Genomic DNA, 16,479 nt, shown 5'->3' on the forward strand with positions numbered 1-16,479 from the left:
AATTTAGAATTACCAAATAAGCCGACCCCACTATCTGCATGTCTTGACCAAATGTTAGATTTGAAGCTGTGAAACAACAATGCTAACAACCACGCCACCGCGTTTAAAGACGTAACCAAAGAAGATTTAACATTCTGGAAGACTCTGAATGCATTCCCCTATTAGATCCTGAACAAGTACTTGAAATTCAGTGTGTGAAGTCTATTTTTTTCAGTACAGAGGAATTTGACTTTACTGTAAAAACAAAAAAGCCCTGCTTACTTTCAGTCAAAAATTCAGAGTCGTGTGTGTCTGTGTGCATATTTTAAGCAAGAAATCAGAGACCTGGAGTCTTTATTTGCAGTCAGCAAACCTGCAGATGGTTGGTGTTTGTGTGTTACCAAAGGAGAGTGGTGGAAAAAGTTTTCACATCATTTATGTTACTGAAATTGGGTGCACCATGCTATACATCTTTAATATCAAGTCAGAGAGTCAGAGATGTCAGACCATATGTGCTGGACAGGTGACCAGCAAGGGGGCATTATCTCAACTCACACTGTAATTTTGTCAGAGCACATTTATACCATCGCTTATGTGCATTTCAAACTGTTTGGAAGAGGAATTCCTGTATAATTATAGCCTATACACTTGGCTACCTTTACAGGCTACACAACAAAAACTAAACAACTTACTTTAAACAACATCATGAACCCGTAACTAATCACGAACAGGCATGCATAGTATATTTATTTCTAGGTGCTGAAGTGGATTAATGACCTTACCACACCACACATTTCCATTTTTTTTTATAGTTTTTGTGTGATATCAGGCACAAAAATGGTCTCTTTTTAGTTCCAAAGAGATGCATACGTGGGGTTTGAGTTATTTGTATTTGTTATATTTTTTAACTGCAGATAAATAATACAATTTTTCACATAAGTTAAATATCTGATAATGATTAGCTTCCAAAGCAAATCTGGTATTTGGTGTTTAAACTTGAACTGAAATATTCGCAGCAGTTGATTTAAATGTGAAAAATCTTGTAAAGTAATTAAACTTTGTGAGGAAAAATATTAAAGGCAAATGATTAATGATGATTTTTTTTTCAGTTTGAAAACTTACAGCTACTAAAGCTACAGCATTGGTGTTATAGTGAAGCTGACACAAGTGCTCCTCCTGCTACAACTGCTGTCACTGCATCTGCTGAGGCTGTTGCTATGTGACTGCTTTTTCAGTCACCAGGTCAGACAACTCAAGGCCTGTAAGTTAATATTTGTATTTAATTTGTGGGAATATGAGAAAAACATTGAACGATTATGTTGACTTATAGCCACAGCAGTATGGAGAGCTAAACATCCTGTCCAAACATTTTCTAACTGCTTTCAGTCCGAGCATTTCTGTCCATAGTAGGGTCACAGTTAACTTCACCCAGTGTGGTGCTGCTGACCGGACGTCATCAGCTCGGACAGCATCATTTGCTTCAGCTGAGACTCAATCTGCGGAACCGTTGGCAACTTCATGTGACTCATTGTTAACCTTTGAAGCTGAGAACATGAAGACCGTTCCTGACAGCTGAAGCAGTGCCACAGAGGGCAGTCATCATGGGCGTGGTTACAATGTGTATGAGTGCAGGCTCGTTTGATGCTGCTCTTAGAGCCTCACCCAAATCTTCCTCTGAAGAGGCAGAGTCATCCGTTAATCTGGCAACCTCTCTGAGGCTGCTTGAGCAGCTGAGACGGCGTTGTTTCTGCAAGTCATTTCTGATCCAACTGCGGCATCATTTGTAGCAGCGTGAGCCAAAACTGTGGCACAATCTGAGGGTGATTCTTTAGTTGTTGTGGTGTTGCCTTCTCCTGCTGATTTCACCACTGGTGGGGTCTATGTCACTGGATGACGAAAGTTTAATCTCACTGCAGAAGTGTAAGCCAAAAAGTAATACACACAGAAAATGATTCACTCAAAACTGGTGGCATCACTCCGATTTACAGGCGCTCAAGCACAGGTGTGTCAGCGCATCACTTGGTGTAGTGAGGATTCAGATGCAGCATCATCCCCAGAAGGCTGACAAACTTTATCTTGTCCTCATATGTTTTCACATCTGGGTACAGCTGCATTTGGAGACATATTTCATGTATATTTAAAACACCCACTTCCGGACTTACAGATGAATTAAATTCGATTTTACATCCACAGTACAAGGACTACCTACCACCACCAGGTCGTACAGACTTTTGAACTCAGTCGCTTTGCCTCTCTGAGGTGGGAATCCAGTCCCAGTCGGTACGCTTCAGACATCTAAAAAGCAAAGAATATATTTGAGAAGACTTTAAAAAAAATCAAAAACAGAGAGAGAAAAGGAAAATATCCTTTGATTTGTGCATTTCAGGACAGCATTGCAGACCTGGAGTCCACGTGTGTGTTGAAGAGTCAACCTGGATTGAGTTGAAATATAGGTGAGTTTTGGTGCCTATACTTAGTACATTATCCTTCAGCTGACTGAATATTCAGCATATTACTTATCTAGATAGAGATTGTCAGCAACATTAGACCAAATTACTCTACCATACAAAACGGTAAGGTAACATCCAAGTACATCAGAGGACATACCAGGTAATAGAGGCACCACTGAGGGAATAGTGGGCTGCCAAGGTACCCAAATATATCTATTGTCTCTGAGGTAGGAAGACCCAGGAAAACTTCAGGAGATCTCAGAGTGGAAGGCAGGAAGTAGTGATTAGAATGACTTCCTGCAAATGGTTGCATATTAATAAGAGTTATTGACATCAGATCAAATTATCCACAAGGAACAAAACGTAGCTGAAGCTAGAACACAAATCTGGAAACAAAGCGGTATCCAACAGGCTGTGTGATGGAGCTTTGTTACACCTCAGCAGCTTTTATGGCTTAGTGAAAATCTAGTTTAACTGTGAATGGTTGGACTTCCTGGTTTACCAGCATGATATTGCTGGGTTTAATATTTGAAGCCAGCATTCTTCAGAGAGTTGAGTGCAGAAAACACTTGCATGGACAAAGGAAAAAACTAGACTCTATTGTTCAAATACTTTCAAGCATGCACATTTGCACCCTAAATTAGCAGACACTGCTTCGTGATAGGCTGATGATACCTGCTGTGTTATGGGTTTAATCTCATGAAGGGAGAGTGGTTTGCAGTGTAGCTTCTTTTCCAATATGTCTATATCCACGTGTAGCATTTCAAACACTAGACAAGTGTGCCTGTCTGTTGAAAGTCCTCAAAGAACCGACCAATACTCACAGGGTCAAGCCCACTGATGTTTTTCAGCATGGTCAGCTGGAAAGAAAATATGAGACACCGAGCATGAAATAAAGCCAAATAACATTTAATGTTAATGATGAAATGTGGTGGACAAGAATGACCCACCTCTCTGTTGGGCTTCTGGAACTCATTGGGGCTCTTGAATATCTTTATGGCATAGAACTCTTAGGTACTTCTGCACTTAGCGACTTTGCCGTGAAAACTGGTATTCATTCATTCTGCTGGACAAGTCCTAAGAGACATGGAGAAAACAAATAGCTAGCTATAGTATATTCAGTCAGCACTTGATAGACATGCAGGTATGAAATCAGTGAGGGGGAAAAGTATAAACCAAAGTATATCAGTTGTACTTTATCACTTTTAAAAACATACATTGTCTCACAGCTCCCATTTTTCACAGAACTGTATAATTCTTTTTAGATCGCAAGCTTTTATTCACCCATTTGATCATAAATCTAAATGTAGCCTGAGGCAGATTTCTCTTTATGTTTAACATTTTCTTTCTGTTTTCAACCTGTTCTCACAACTTTACTGGACTTTAATACAGAAGCATAATTGGTAATACTTAGTTTTGTAAAAAAGTAAATATGGGAAGTCGAAGATAAGAAACAGTGCTCAGTGACGTCTTTACAGGCTACTGTCTACTATATAGAAACAGAAGCATACTTACACTAACCCTATGAAAAAGAAAACTTCAGCAGAAAACAATCACTAAAGAACAGATGTACATATCTCAGCATGCAGCGTAGGACAGGAACATTTTGCAGTCTGTAATATGTGAAAACATGTTGGTGTGCAGTGTCTCTCACCTGTTTGATTTGAAGATCCTGACAACTGCAGGTTTTGGTTTGCGAGGCTTGGAAATGACATGTTTTTGTCAAGGTTTGTAGAGCAGCTTCACTGTGTTTTTTGTGTCTCCTGCCTCAACAGATGAAACCCAAAAAAAAAAAAAAAAAAGAGTTCTGACTGAGTTTCCAAGTATAAAAACCATTTGACATCATTTTGTTCCATTGTATTAAAAAGATGAAGCCTTGAATTTGAGTCAGAGTCCAAAGCACATGCATCGCTTTTAATTCAAAACAACTGAAAACAGAGGAGACACAGGAACGGCGATGCAGGCAGTGTTTGTTTAAATACCGCCATGAATATTCTCATGAAGGGATAAGAAAAGTCTCATCCTTTTGTCTTTCCTGTGCTCGTGCTGAAATAAAACACTATATAGCAGTTCCTTAATTTTTCCTACATTTAAGTTATACTGTGGGATGTTTTTTTGTTTTTTTTAATTTGGCAAATGGTGCCTTCTAGTTTGGCATACATACTGTAATAATCAGTGCAGAATTTTAATGTTGCGTTCCATTGGTTTCTGAGGTGAGATATGCCAAAGCAGGCGCTTAGATCCTGCAGATCAGAGCATTCGAACGTCGACAACACACTTGAAAGGTCCTAAAGTTTGATTTATAGGGTTATGCCTACAGACTGTCGACTACCGCAAACAACAGCCACTTTTATAGTTGCTAAATAAACGACGAAATAATCTTTTACCTTTTCTGTAATGCAACAAATTCCAATTTTTGTGATTTATCAAGCACATTTCCAGTGGAAACCTTCCTCTGTCATAGCTGTCACTCTATAAAACACAAAGACAAGTAACACCATGTAAAATTTCACATATTCAACAAATGCCCACTGATAAATCCATCATGTGTAGCCACTCTCAGTTTCCAGTGAAATGAATAACCTTGTTCCTATTGTAGGACTGGAGCTGAGCTGCACAATGTAAACTAAACCAACTGTTCTAGCATCCACCAAGCTTTCTGTACCAGCACTACATGTGTTGGATTGCAAACAAAAAAGCTGAACAAAAGCATTCAGATAGGAGGTAAAATAGATTTTGAAAAGTAACCCATCTTTGCAGTAATTTAAGCACAAAGTTGTCATTACTTTTTACAGTAATGCATGAGCTGAGTTTCAGTTCCCTTGATGCTAGCGAACAGTTATTTGACATGCTATTAAACTGGCAATAGTGACACTATCTTTGGTGTTGCTTTAAATGAAATCGGCAGTCGGGATTAAATGACAGCATCATACGCTTTCGTTTTAAGCACCTTAAGACAAATCCACCCCCGTGTGTTCTGACCCAGAGAAACAAATCAGTCATCACTTCTGCGTTGGCTGTGTCACCCTCCACTGTTGCCATCTAGACAGCAATCTAAGTGAGATTTGGCAGCCGCTGGGCTACGCTCGCCTCACCTCGCTGAATCATGATGTATGATATTTACATAGCCATAAAATCCCCTCCAGAAGTGAAATGCTCACTGCTTCCCCTAATTAAGCGCAAGCAGACATAAACATAGACACAACTTCACACAGCGTAGGCACACATATGCAAGGATGCAACATTATACGTGCGTGACTTAACGCTCGCACAGGCACACAGGAATAGAAACTTAGAATAGAAAAGACCAGTTCACTTAATGTATTACTCGTATTGCTGTAGGCAAAGGGAAAGGTAGATACAGTGGCTTGCAAAAGTATTCGGCCCCCTTGAACTTTTCCACATTTTGTCACATTACAGCCACAAACATGAATCAATTTTATTGGAATTCCAGGTGAAAGACCAATACAAAGTGGTGTACACGTGAGAAGTGGAACGAAAATCATACATGATTCCAAACATTTTTTACAAATAAATAACTGAAAAGTGGGGTGTGCGTAATTATTCAGCCCCCTGAGTCAATACTTTGTAGAACCACCTTTTGCTGCAATTACAGCTGCCAGTCTTTTAGGGTATGTCTCTACCAGCTTTGCACATCTACAGACTGAAATTCTTGCCCATTCTTCTTTGCAAAACAGCTCCAGCTCAGTCAGATTAGATGGACAGCGTTTGTGAACAGCAGTTTTCAGATCTTGCCACAGATTCTCGATTGGATTTAGATCTGGACTTTGACTGGGCCATTCTAACACATGGATATGTTTTGTTTTAAACCATTCCATTGTTGCCCTGGCTTTATGTTTAGGGTCGTTGTCCTGCTGGAAGGTGAACCTCCGCCCCAGTCTCAAGTCTTTTGCAGACTCCAAGAGGTTTTCTTCCAAGATTGCCCTGTATTTGGCTCCATCCATCTCTTCCCATCAACTCTGACCAGCTTCCTGTCCCTGCTGAAGAGAAGCACCCCAGAACATGATGCTGCCACCACCATATTTGACAGTGGGGATGGTGTGTTCAGAGTGATGTGCAGTGTTAGTTTTCCGCCACACATAGTGTTTTGCATTTTGGCCAAAAGTTCCATTTTGGTCTCATCTGACCAGAGCACCTTCTTCCACATGTTTGCTGTGTCCCCACATGGCTTGTGGCAAACTGCAAACGGGACTTCTTATGGTTTTCTGTTAACAATGGCTTTCTTCTTGCCACTCTTCCATAAAGGCCAACTTTGTGCAGTGCACGACTAATAGTTGTCCTATGGACAGATTCCCCACCTGAGCTGTAGATCTCTGCAGCTCGTCCAGAGTCACCATGGGCCTCTTGGCTGCATTTCTGATCAGCGCTCTCCTTGTTCGGCCTGTGAGTTTAGGTGGACGGCCTTGTCTTGGTAGGTTTACAGTTGTGCCATATTCCTTCCATTTCTGAATGATGGCTTGAACAGTGCTCCGTGGGATGTTCAAGGCTTGGGAAATCTTTTTGTAGCCTAAGCCTGCTTTAAATTTTTCAATAACTTTATCCCTGACCTGTCTGCTGTGTTCTTTGGACTTCATCATGTTGTTGCTCCCAATATTCTCTTAGACAACCTCTGAGGCCGTCACAGGGCAGTTGTGGAGCTGTTTTGCAAAGAAGAATGGGCAAGGATTTCAGTCTCTAGATGTGCAAAGCTGGTAGAGACATACCCTAAAAGACTGGCAGCTGTAATTGCAGCAAAAGGTGGTTCTACAAAGTATTGACTCAGGGGGCTGAATAATTACGCACACCCCACTTTTCAGTTATTTATTTGTAAAAAATGTTTGGAATCATGTATGATTTTCGTTCAACTTCTCACGTGTACACCACTTTGTATTGGTCTTTCATGTGGAATTCCAATAAAATTGATTCATGTTTGTGGCTGTAATGTGACAAAATGTGGAAAAGTTCAAGGGGGCCGAATACTTTTGCAAGCCACTGTATCAGAGTTAGTAAGCATCGAGTTTTCCATCTGTCAGAATAAACAATAACATATTTAGATGAGATAGTTGTCTCCCCTGCTACTCTTTTCAGTCAAATACCTAATGTGAAATTGCTGATCAGTATAAATCCTGTAATATCACCTCTCAGATAATACTACCGGCCCGTCTCCTCACTTCATTACTTGAGATTGAAGGCGTTTGGGGATAGTAAAAACAGGTTCATTGCAATATTTATAAGCGGGAACAGTAAAGTGTTGAGAGAGCTATGATTTTACTGTCAAAGCTTGCAGTGAAATGCAGATTGCTGCACAAACACCTGATGCAGACGCATTTACACACACACACACACACGCATACACACACACACACACACACACACATACGTGTTTTCGTGAAATATCAGGACCTATGACAAAAATGTGACAAATGGGAACGTGCCTTTCTGAAGGTCCTAGAGGCATGGGAATCACACAAAGTTTGACCCATGCTTCCAGGAACACGCCCATCTGTTGAGATTTTGGCTAGGGTGAAATTTTGGTCAAACCTGAATTTAATGCTACTTGTGAGGACACTGTCAGGTTTATGTGACTTATGAGTACCATAAGGTCACACACTGATATTTCATGTTTAGGTGAATTGTGAAGCCCATGGAAACACATAATTTTCAAGTATATATGACTTATAAGGACCAGGTAAGGGTAGGTTCTGTATTTTTAAGCTTGGCTCCTTTTGAGATTACAATATAATAGGCATGGATGCACAATAGTAATGCTCACCAGTCGGGTAACTTCTGACAGAAATATCAGACATTTATGTGTTAATAAAACAGTAAATATGAGCTGTGTAGAGACTTAAAAAAAGACATAGGTCAAATGTGGTCAGTCTACTTTTTAAGTCTTAATATTGTAATGCATTAATTCATTTTGTAGTGAATGTTCATGTCAATAAAAACGTGGAACATTATCTGCCTTTCTTATCATTTAATTGGAAAAAGCACCCAGCATAAACCACAGATTTATGAGTAAGAACAATGCAATACAGAAAACTACAATATTGACATAACTGTGGAAGCAACAAAGTATCTCTCTTGGTTGTTTCTTTTTTTTTCCTTGCATCTTTCTTTTAATGCAATGATCCTGTTGTGGATGTAGTACTTTATGGCAACCCAGTCTCTGCCTTTACGAGCTGCCGGCTCTGCTTGGAAGCAGCAGTCACATTCCTTTTACCTGGTACTTTGCAGCAACCTTTACTTCATCATTTGTCCACTTGCTTCTCACCTTCCCAGCTGTCATAAATGGAAACAAAAGAAAATATCTTAATGTGAATGCAAGAAAAGATAGAAAATATTCTAGTTTATAGTTTATAATGTGAATACAAAATGTTCTTAAACCTTGCTTTCTACTGGAGCACTTTAAAGGAGCAATGTAACACAAACTAGAGTTGTTGGTTCTACCAATTGAGAAAGGCTACAAAACACATTCATGTCCTTCACAGCTTAAAACAATATGAGGACAATGTAACACAAAAACACAAAAATATCAAATTTAGTAGGAATAAATATCAAGCTGATGCTTTAAAGGGAAAGTTAGAACTAACAAATGGTACGCCAATTTCTTTCTCCTAAGATCTTCACAAAGAAGTAAAGCTAATGTTGATTTTGGGAAACTTTGACTCAAACTGATTGTTTTAATACAATCAAAGTGCATTTAATTTATGCACTAGGCCCAACTGACACATAAACTTGATTACTAAATACAAAAAACATGATGTGTAACCTGTTGGAAGAATGAAGTGGGTATGTCACTCACCAATTGGTCTGTATGAGGCTGAGACAGGACCTCAGCACTTGGTGTCTGCAACAAAAGACAACAATATAACGTCAGAAACATTCTCTAGTATAAATCCCGACTAGATGATCAACTACAGATCATATTTGTAGCAGTGAACATTATTCACAGAAGGATCCGACTTCCTTATACAAGATTCTATAGAAACTTAACACTGTACAGTTCTGCTACCAACAATATGAGGACAGTGTAACACACACTAGAGTTGTTGGTCCAACCACATGAGGAAGGCAACTGAAACACACTCATGTCCTTCACAGCTTAAAACAATATGAGGACATTGTAACACACACTACAATCACTGGTCCTACCATATGAGGACTTCTTCTTAAACACACTCATGTCCTTCACAGCTTAAAACAATATGAGGACAGTGTAACACACACACTACAATCACTGGTCCTACCACATGAGGACTTCTACTTAAACACACTCATGTCCTTCACAGCTTAAAACAATATGAGGACATGACGACTGAACACATGTAGAGTTCATGTTCCTGACTTCTAACTTCTCCTGCTGTTGTCAATAAAAGCTCTAAACCCAACACTGATGTAAAGCCATCTATTTCCCCAGAAATTAAATCATGTAAACTGATCAGCGGGAGGTTAAATGGACAAAAACATGTGTAAAAGGACAAAAATATCAAATGTAGTCAGAATAAAGATCAAGCTGATGCTTTAAGGGTAAGTTTGGACTAACAAATGGTATAGACCAGGGTGCCCAATCCCAGTCCTCGAGAGCTACTGCCCTGCAGCTTTTAGATGCGTCCTTGTTCGAGCACACCTGAATCAAATGAATGGCTCGTTATCAGGCCTTTGCCAGACTTGATGGCATGCCGAATTGGTAATCCAACTATTTGATTCAGCTGTGTTGGAGTAGGGATGCATCTAAAAGCTGCAGGACAGTAGCTCTCGAGGACTGGGATTGGGCACCCCTGGTATAGACAATTACTTTCTCCTAATGCTAATGTTGATTTTGGTTAACTTTGACTGAAACTGATTGTTTTAATACAATTAAAGTACATTTCATTTATGCACTAGGCCCATCTGACACATATACTTGATACCAAATACAAAAATATGATGTGTAACCTGTTGGAAGAATGAAGTGGGTAAGTCACTCACCGATTGGTCTGTATGAGGCTGAGACAGGACCTCAGCACTTGGTGTCTGCAACAAAAGACAACAATATAACGTCAGAAACATTCTCTAGTATAAATCCCGACTAGATGATCAACTACAGATCATATTTGTAGCAGTGAACATTATTACAGAAGGATCCGACTTCCTTATACCAGATTCTAAAGAAACTTAACACTGTACAGTTCTGCTACCAACAATATGAGGACAGTGTAACACACACTAGAGTTGTTGGTCCAACCACATGAAGAAGGCAACTGAAACACACTCATGTCCTTCACAGCTTAAAACAATATGAGGACAGTGTAACACACACTACAATCACTGGTCCTACCATATGAGGACTTCTACTTAAACACACTCATGTCCTTCACAGCTTAAAACAATATGAGGACATTGTAACACACACTACAATCACTGGTCCTACCATATGAGGACTTCTTCTTAAACACACTCATGTCCTTCACAGCTTAAAACAATATGAGGACATGACGACTGAACACATGTAGAGTTCATGTTCCTGACTTCTAACTTCTCCTGCTGTTGTCAATAAAAGCTCTAAACCCAACACTGATGTAAAGCCATCTATTTCCCCAGAAATTAAATCATGTAAACTGATCGGCGGGAGGTTAAATGGACAAAACGTGTAAAAGGACAAAAATATCAAATGTAGTCAGAATAAAGATCAAGCTGATGCTTTAAGGAAAGTTTGGACTAACAAATGGTATAGACAATTGCTTTCTCCTAATACTAATGTTGATTTTGGGAAACTTTTCCTCAAACTGATTGTATTAAAACAATCAAAGTGCATTTCATTTATGCACTAGGCCCAACTGGCACATATACTTGATACCAAATACAAAAACATGATGTGTAACCTGTTGGAAGAATGAAGTGGGTATGTCACTCACCGATTGGTCTGTATGAGGCTGAGACAGGACCTCAGCACTTGGTGTCTGCAACAAAAGACAACAATATAACGTCAGAAACATTCTCTAGGATAAATCCCGACTAGATAATTAACTACAGATCATATTTGTAGCAGTGAACATTATTACAGAAGGATCTGACTTCCTTATACCAGATTCTAAAGAAACTTAACACTGTACAGTTCTGCTACCAACAATATGAGGACAGTGTAACACACACACTACAATCACTGGTCCTACCATATGAGGACTTCTACTTAAACACACTCATGTCCTTCACAGCTTAAAACAATATGAGGACATGACGACTGAACACATGTAGAGTTCATGTTCCTGACTTCTAACTTCTCCTGCTGTTGTCAATAAAAGCTCTAAACCCAACACTGATGTAAAGCCATCTATTTCCCCAGAAATTAAATCATGTAAACTGATCAGCGGGAGGTTAAATGGACAAAAAACGTGTAAAAGGACAAAAATATCAAATGTAGTCAGAATAAAGATCAAGCTGATGCTTAAAGGGAAAGTTTGGACTAACAAATGGTATAGACAATTACTTTCTCCAATGCTAATGTTGATTTTGGTTAACTTTGACTGAAACTGATTGTTTTAATACAATTAAAGTGCATTTCATTTATGCACTAGGCCCATCTGACACATATACTTGATACCAAATACAAAAATATGATGTGTAACCTGTTGGAAGAATGAAGTGGGTAAGTCACTCACCGATTGGTCTGTATGAGGCTGAGACAGGACCTCAGCACTTGGTGTCTGCAACAAAAGACAACAATATAACGTCAGAAACATTCTCTAGTATAAATCCCAACTAGATGATCAACTACAGATCATATTTGTAGCAGTGAACATTATTACAGAAGGATCCGACTTCCTTATACCAGATTCTAAAGAAACTTAACACTGTACAGTTCTGCTACCAACAATATGAGGACAGTGTAACACACACTAGAGTTGTTGGTCCAACCACATGAAGAAGGCAACTGAAACACACTCATGTCCTTCACAGCTTAAAACAATATGAGGACATGACGACTGAACACATGTAGAGTTCATGTTCCTGACTTCTAACTTCTCCTGCTGTTGTCAATAAAAGCTCTAAACCCAACACTGATGTAAAGCCATCTATTTCCCCAGAAATTAAATCATGTAAACTGATCAGCGGGAGGTTAAATGGACAAAAACATGTGTAAAAGGACAAAAATATCAAATGTAGTCAGAATAAAGATCACGCTGATGCTTAAAGGGAAAGTTTGGACTAACAAATGGTATAGACAATTACTTTCTCCTAATGCTAATGTTGATTTTGGTTAACTTTGACTGAAACTGATTGTTTTAATACAATTAAAGTGCATTTAATTTATGCACTAGGCCCATCTGACACATATACTTGATACCAAATACAAAAACATGATGTGTAACCTGTTGGAAGAATGAAGTGGGTAAGTCACTCACCGATTGGTCTGTATGAGGCTGAGACAGGACCTCAGCACTTGGTGTCTGCAACAAAAGACAACAATATAACGTCAGAAACATTCTCTAGTATAAATCCCGACTAGATGATCAACTACAGATCATATTTGTAGCAGTGAACATTATTACAGAAGGATCCGACTTCCTTATACCAGATTCTAAAGAAACTTAACACTGTACAGTTCTGCTACCAACAATATGAGGACAGTGTAACACACACTAGAGTTGTTGGTCCAACCACATGAGGAAGGCAACTGAAACACACTCATGTCCTTCACAGCTTAAAACAATATGAGGACAGTGTAACACACACTACAATCACTGGTCCTACCATATGAGGACTTCTTCTTAAACACACTCATGTCCTTCACAGCTTAAAACAATATGAGGACATGACGACTGAACACATGTAGAGTTCATGTTCCTGACTTCTAACTTCTTCTGCTGTTGTCAATAAAAGCTCCAAACCCAACACTGATTTAAAGGCATCTATTTCCCCAGAAATTAAATCATGTAAACTGATCAGCGGGAGGTTAAATGGACAAAAACATGTGTAAAAGGACAAAAATATCAAATGTAGTCAGAATAAAGATCACGCTGATGCTTTAAGGGAAAGTTTGGACTAACAAATGGTATAGACCAGGGTGCCCAATCCCAGTCCTCGAGAGCTACTGCCCTGCAGCTTTTAGATGCGTCCTTGTTCGAGCACACCTGAATCAAATGAATGGCTCGTTATCAGGCCTTTGCCAGACTTGATGGCATGCCGAATTGGTAATCCAACTATTTGATTCAGCTGTGTTGGAGTAGGGATGCATCTAAAAGCTGCAGGACAGTAGCTCTCGAGGACTGGGATTGGGCACCCCTAATATAGTATAGACAATTACTTTCTCCTAATGCTAATGTTGATTTTGGTTAACTTTGACTGAAACTGATTGTTTTAATACAATTAAAGTACATTTCATTTATGCACTAGGCCCATCTGACACATATACTTGATACCAAATACAAAAATATGATGTGTAACCTGTTGGAAGAATGAAGTGGGTAAGTCACTCACCGATTGGTCTGTATGAGGCTGAGACAGGACCTCAGCACTTGGTGTCTGCAACAAAAGACAACAATATAACGTCAGAAACATTCTCTAGTATAAATCCCGACTAGATGATCAACTACAGATCATATTTGTAGCAGTGAACATTATTACAGAAGGATCCGACTTCCTTATACCAGATTCTAAAGAAACTTAACACTGTACAGTTCTGCTACCAACAATATGAGGACAGTGTAACACACACTAGAGTTGTTGGTCCAACCACATGAAGAAGGCAACTGAAACACACTCATGTCCTTCACAGCTTAAAACAATATGAGGACAGTGTAACACACACTACAATCACTGGTCCTACCATATGAGGACTTCTACTTAAACACACTCATGTCCTTCACAGCTTAAAACAATATGAGGACATTGTAACACACACTACAATCACTGGTCCTACCATATGAGGACTTCTTCTTAAACACACTCATGTCCTTCACAGCTTAAAACAATATGAGGACATGACGACTGAACACATGTAGAGTTCATGTTCCTGACTTCTAACTTCTCCTGCTGTTGTCAATAAAAGCTCTAAACCCAACACTGATGTAAAGCCATCTATTTCCCCAGAAATTAAATCATGTAAACTGATCGGCGGAGGTTAAATGGACAAAAACGTGTAAAAGGACAAAAATATCAAATGTAGTCAGAATAAAGATCAAGCTGATGCTTTAAGGAAAGTTTGGACTAACAAATGGTATAGACAATTGCTTTCTCCTAATACTAATGTTGATTTTGGGAAACTTTTCCTCAAACTGATTGTATTAAAACAATCAAAGTGCATTTCATTTATGCACTAGGCCCAACTGGCACATATACTTGATACCAAATACAAAAACATGATGTGTAACCTGTTGGAAGAATGAAGTGGGTATGTCACTCACCGATTGGTCTGTATGAGGCTGAGACAGGACCTCAGCACTTGGTGTCTGCAACAAAAGACAACAATATAACGTCAGAAACATTCTCTAGGATAAATCCCGACTAGATAATTAACTACAGATCATATTTGTAGCAGTGAACATTATTACAGAAGGATCTGACTTCCTTATACCAGATTCTAAAGAAACTTAACACTGTACAGTTCTGCTACCAACAATATGAGGACAGTGTAACACACACACTACAATCACTGGTCCTACCATATGAGGACTTCTACTTAAACACACTCATGTCCTTCACAGCTTAAAACAATATGAGGACATGACGACTGAACACATGTAGAGTTCATGTTCCTGACTTCTAACTTCTCCTGCTGTTGTCAATAAAAGCTCTAAACCCAACACTGATGTAAAGCCATCTATTTCCCCAGAAATTAAATCATGTAAACTGATCAGCGGGAGGTTAAATGGACAAAAACGTGTAAAAGGACAAAAATATCAAATGTAGTCAGAATAAAGATCAAGCTGATGCTTAAAGGGAAAGTTTGGACTAACAAATGGTATAGACAATTACTTTCTCCTAATGCTAATGTTGATTTTGGTTAACTTTGACTGAAACTGATTGTTTTAATACAATTAAAGTGCATTTCATTTATGCACTAGGCCCATCTGACACATATACTTGATACCAAATACAAAAATATGATGTGTAACCTGTTGGAAGAATGAAGTGGGTAAGTCACTCACCGATTGGTCTGTATGAGGCTGAGACAGGACCTCAGCACTTGGTGTCTGCAACAAAAAGACAACAATATAACGTCAGAAACATTCTCTAGTATAAATCCCAACTAGATGATCAACTACAGATCATATTTGTAGCAGTGAACATTATTACAGAAGGATCCGACTTCCTTATACCAGATTCTAAAGAAACTTAACACTGTACAGTTCTGCTACCAACAATATGAGGACAGTGTAACACACACTAGAGTTGTTGGTCCAACCACATGAAGAAGGCAACTGAAACACACTCATGTCCTTCACAGCTTAAAACAATATGAGGACAGTGTAACACACACTACAATCACTGGTCCTACCATATGAGGACTTCTACTTAAACACACTCATGTCCTTCACAGCTTAAAACAATATGAGGACATGACGACTGAACACATGTAGAGTTCATGTTCCTGACTTCTAACTTCTCCTGCTGTTGTCAATAAAAGCTCTAAACCCAACACTGATGTAAAGCCATCTATTTCCCCAGAAATTAAATCATGTAAACTGATCAGCGGGAGGTTAAATGGACAAAAACATGTGTAAAAGGACAAAAATATCAAATGTAGTCAGAATAAAGATCACGCTGATGCTTTAAGGAAAGTTTGGACTAACAAATGGTATAGACAATTACTTTCTCCTAATGCTAATGTTGATTTTGGTTAACTTTGACTGAAACTGATTGTTTTAATACAATCAAAGTGCATTTCATTTATGCACTAGGCCCAACTGGCACATATACTTGATACCAAATACAAAAACATGATGTGTAACCTGTTGGAAGAATGAAGTGGGTATGTCACTCACCAATTGGTCTGTATGAGGCTGAGACAGGACCTCAGCACTTGGTGTCTGCAACAAAAGACAACAATATAACGTCAGAAACATTC

General features: G+C 39.0%; 1 long non-coding RNA gene across 6 annotated transcripts in view; it reads right to left on the reverse strand.

The window, feature by feature from the left end:
* Positions 1-316: 316 nt before the first annotated feature.
* LOC120443218 overlaps positions 317-16,479 on the reverse strand; it is a 36,282-nt gene continuing 20,119 nt past the window's right edge. For 2 of the 6 annotated variants that reach the window (XR_005615242.1, XR_005615243.1), the window contains exons 2-9: positions 4,817-4,901; positions 4,084-4,192; positions 3,380-3,506; positions 3,105-3,289; positions 2,587-2,726; positions 2,381-2,411; positions 2,189-2,274; positions 317-2,087 (exon numbers count right to left, since the gene is read on the reverse strand). This is a non-coding gene — a long non-coding RNA (uncharacterized LOC120443218). Of the gene's footprint in view, positions 2,088-2,188; positions 2,275-2,380; positions 2,412-2,586; positions 2,727-3,104; positions 3,290-3,379; positions 3,507-4,083; positions 4,197-4,816; positions 5,819-16,479 lie in introns of those variants that run through there. The other 4 variants (XR_005615246.1, XR_005615244.1, XR_005615241.1 and 1 more) reach the window with 4 other exon arrangements.

The sequence above is a fragment of the Oreochromis aureus genome, linkage group 13, assembly GCF_013358895.1.
Source record: "Oreochromis aureus strain Israel breed Guangdong linkage group 13, ZZ_aureus, whole genome shotgun sequence".
Lineage (NCBI taxonomy): Eukaryota > Metazoa > Chordata > Actinopteri > Cichliformes > Cichlidae > Oreochromis > Oreochromis aureus.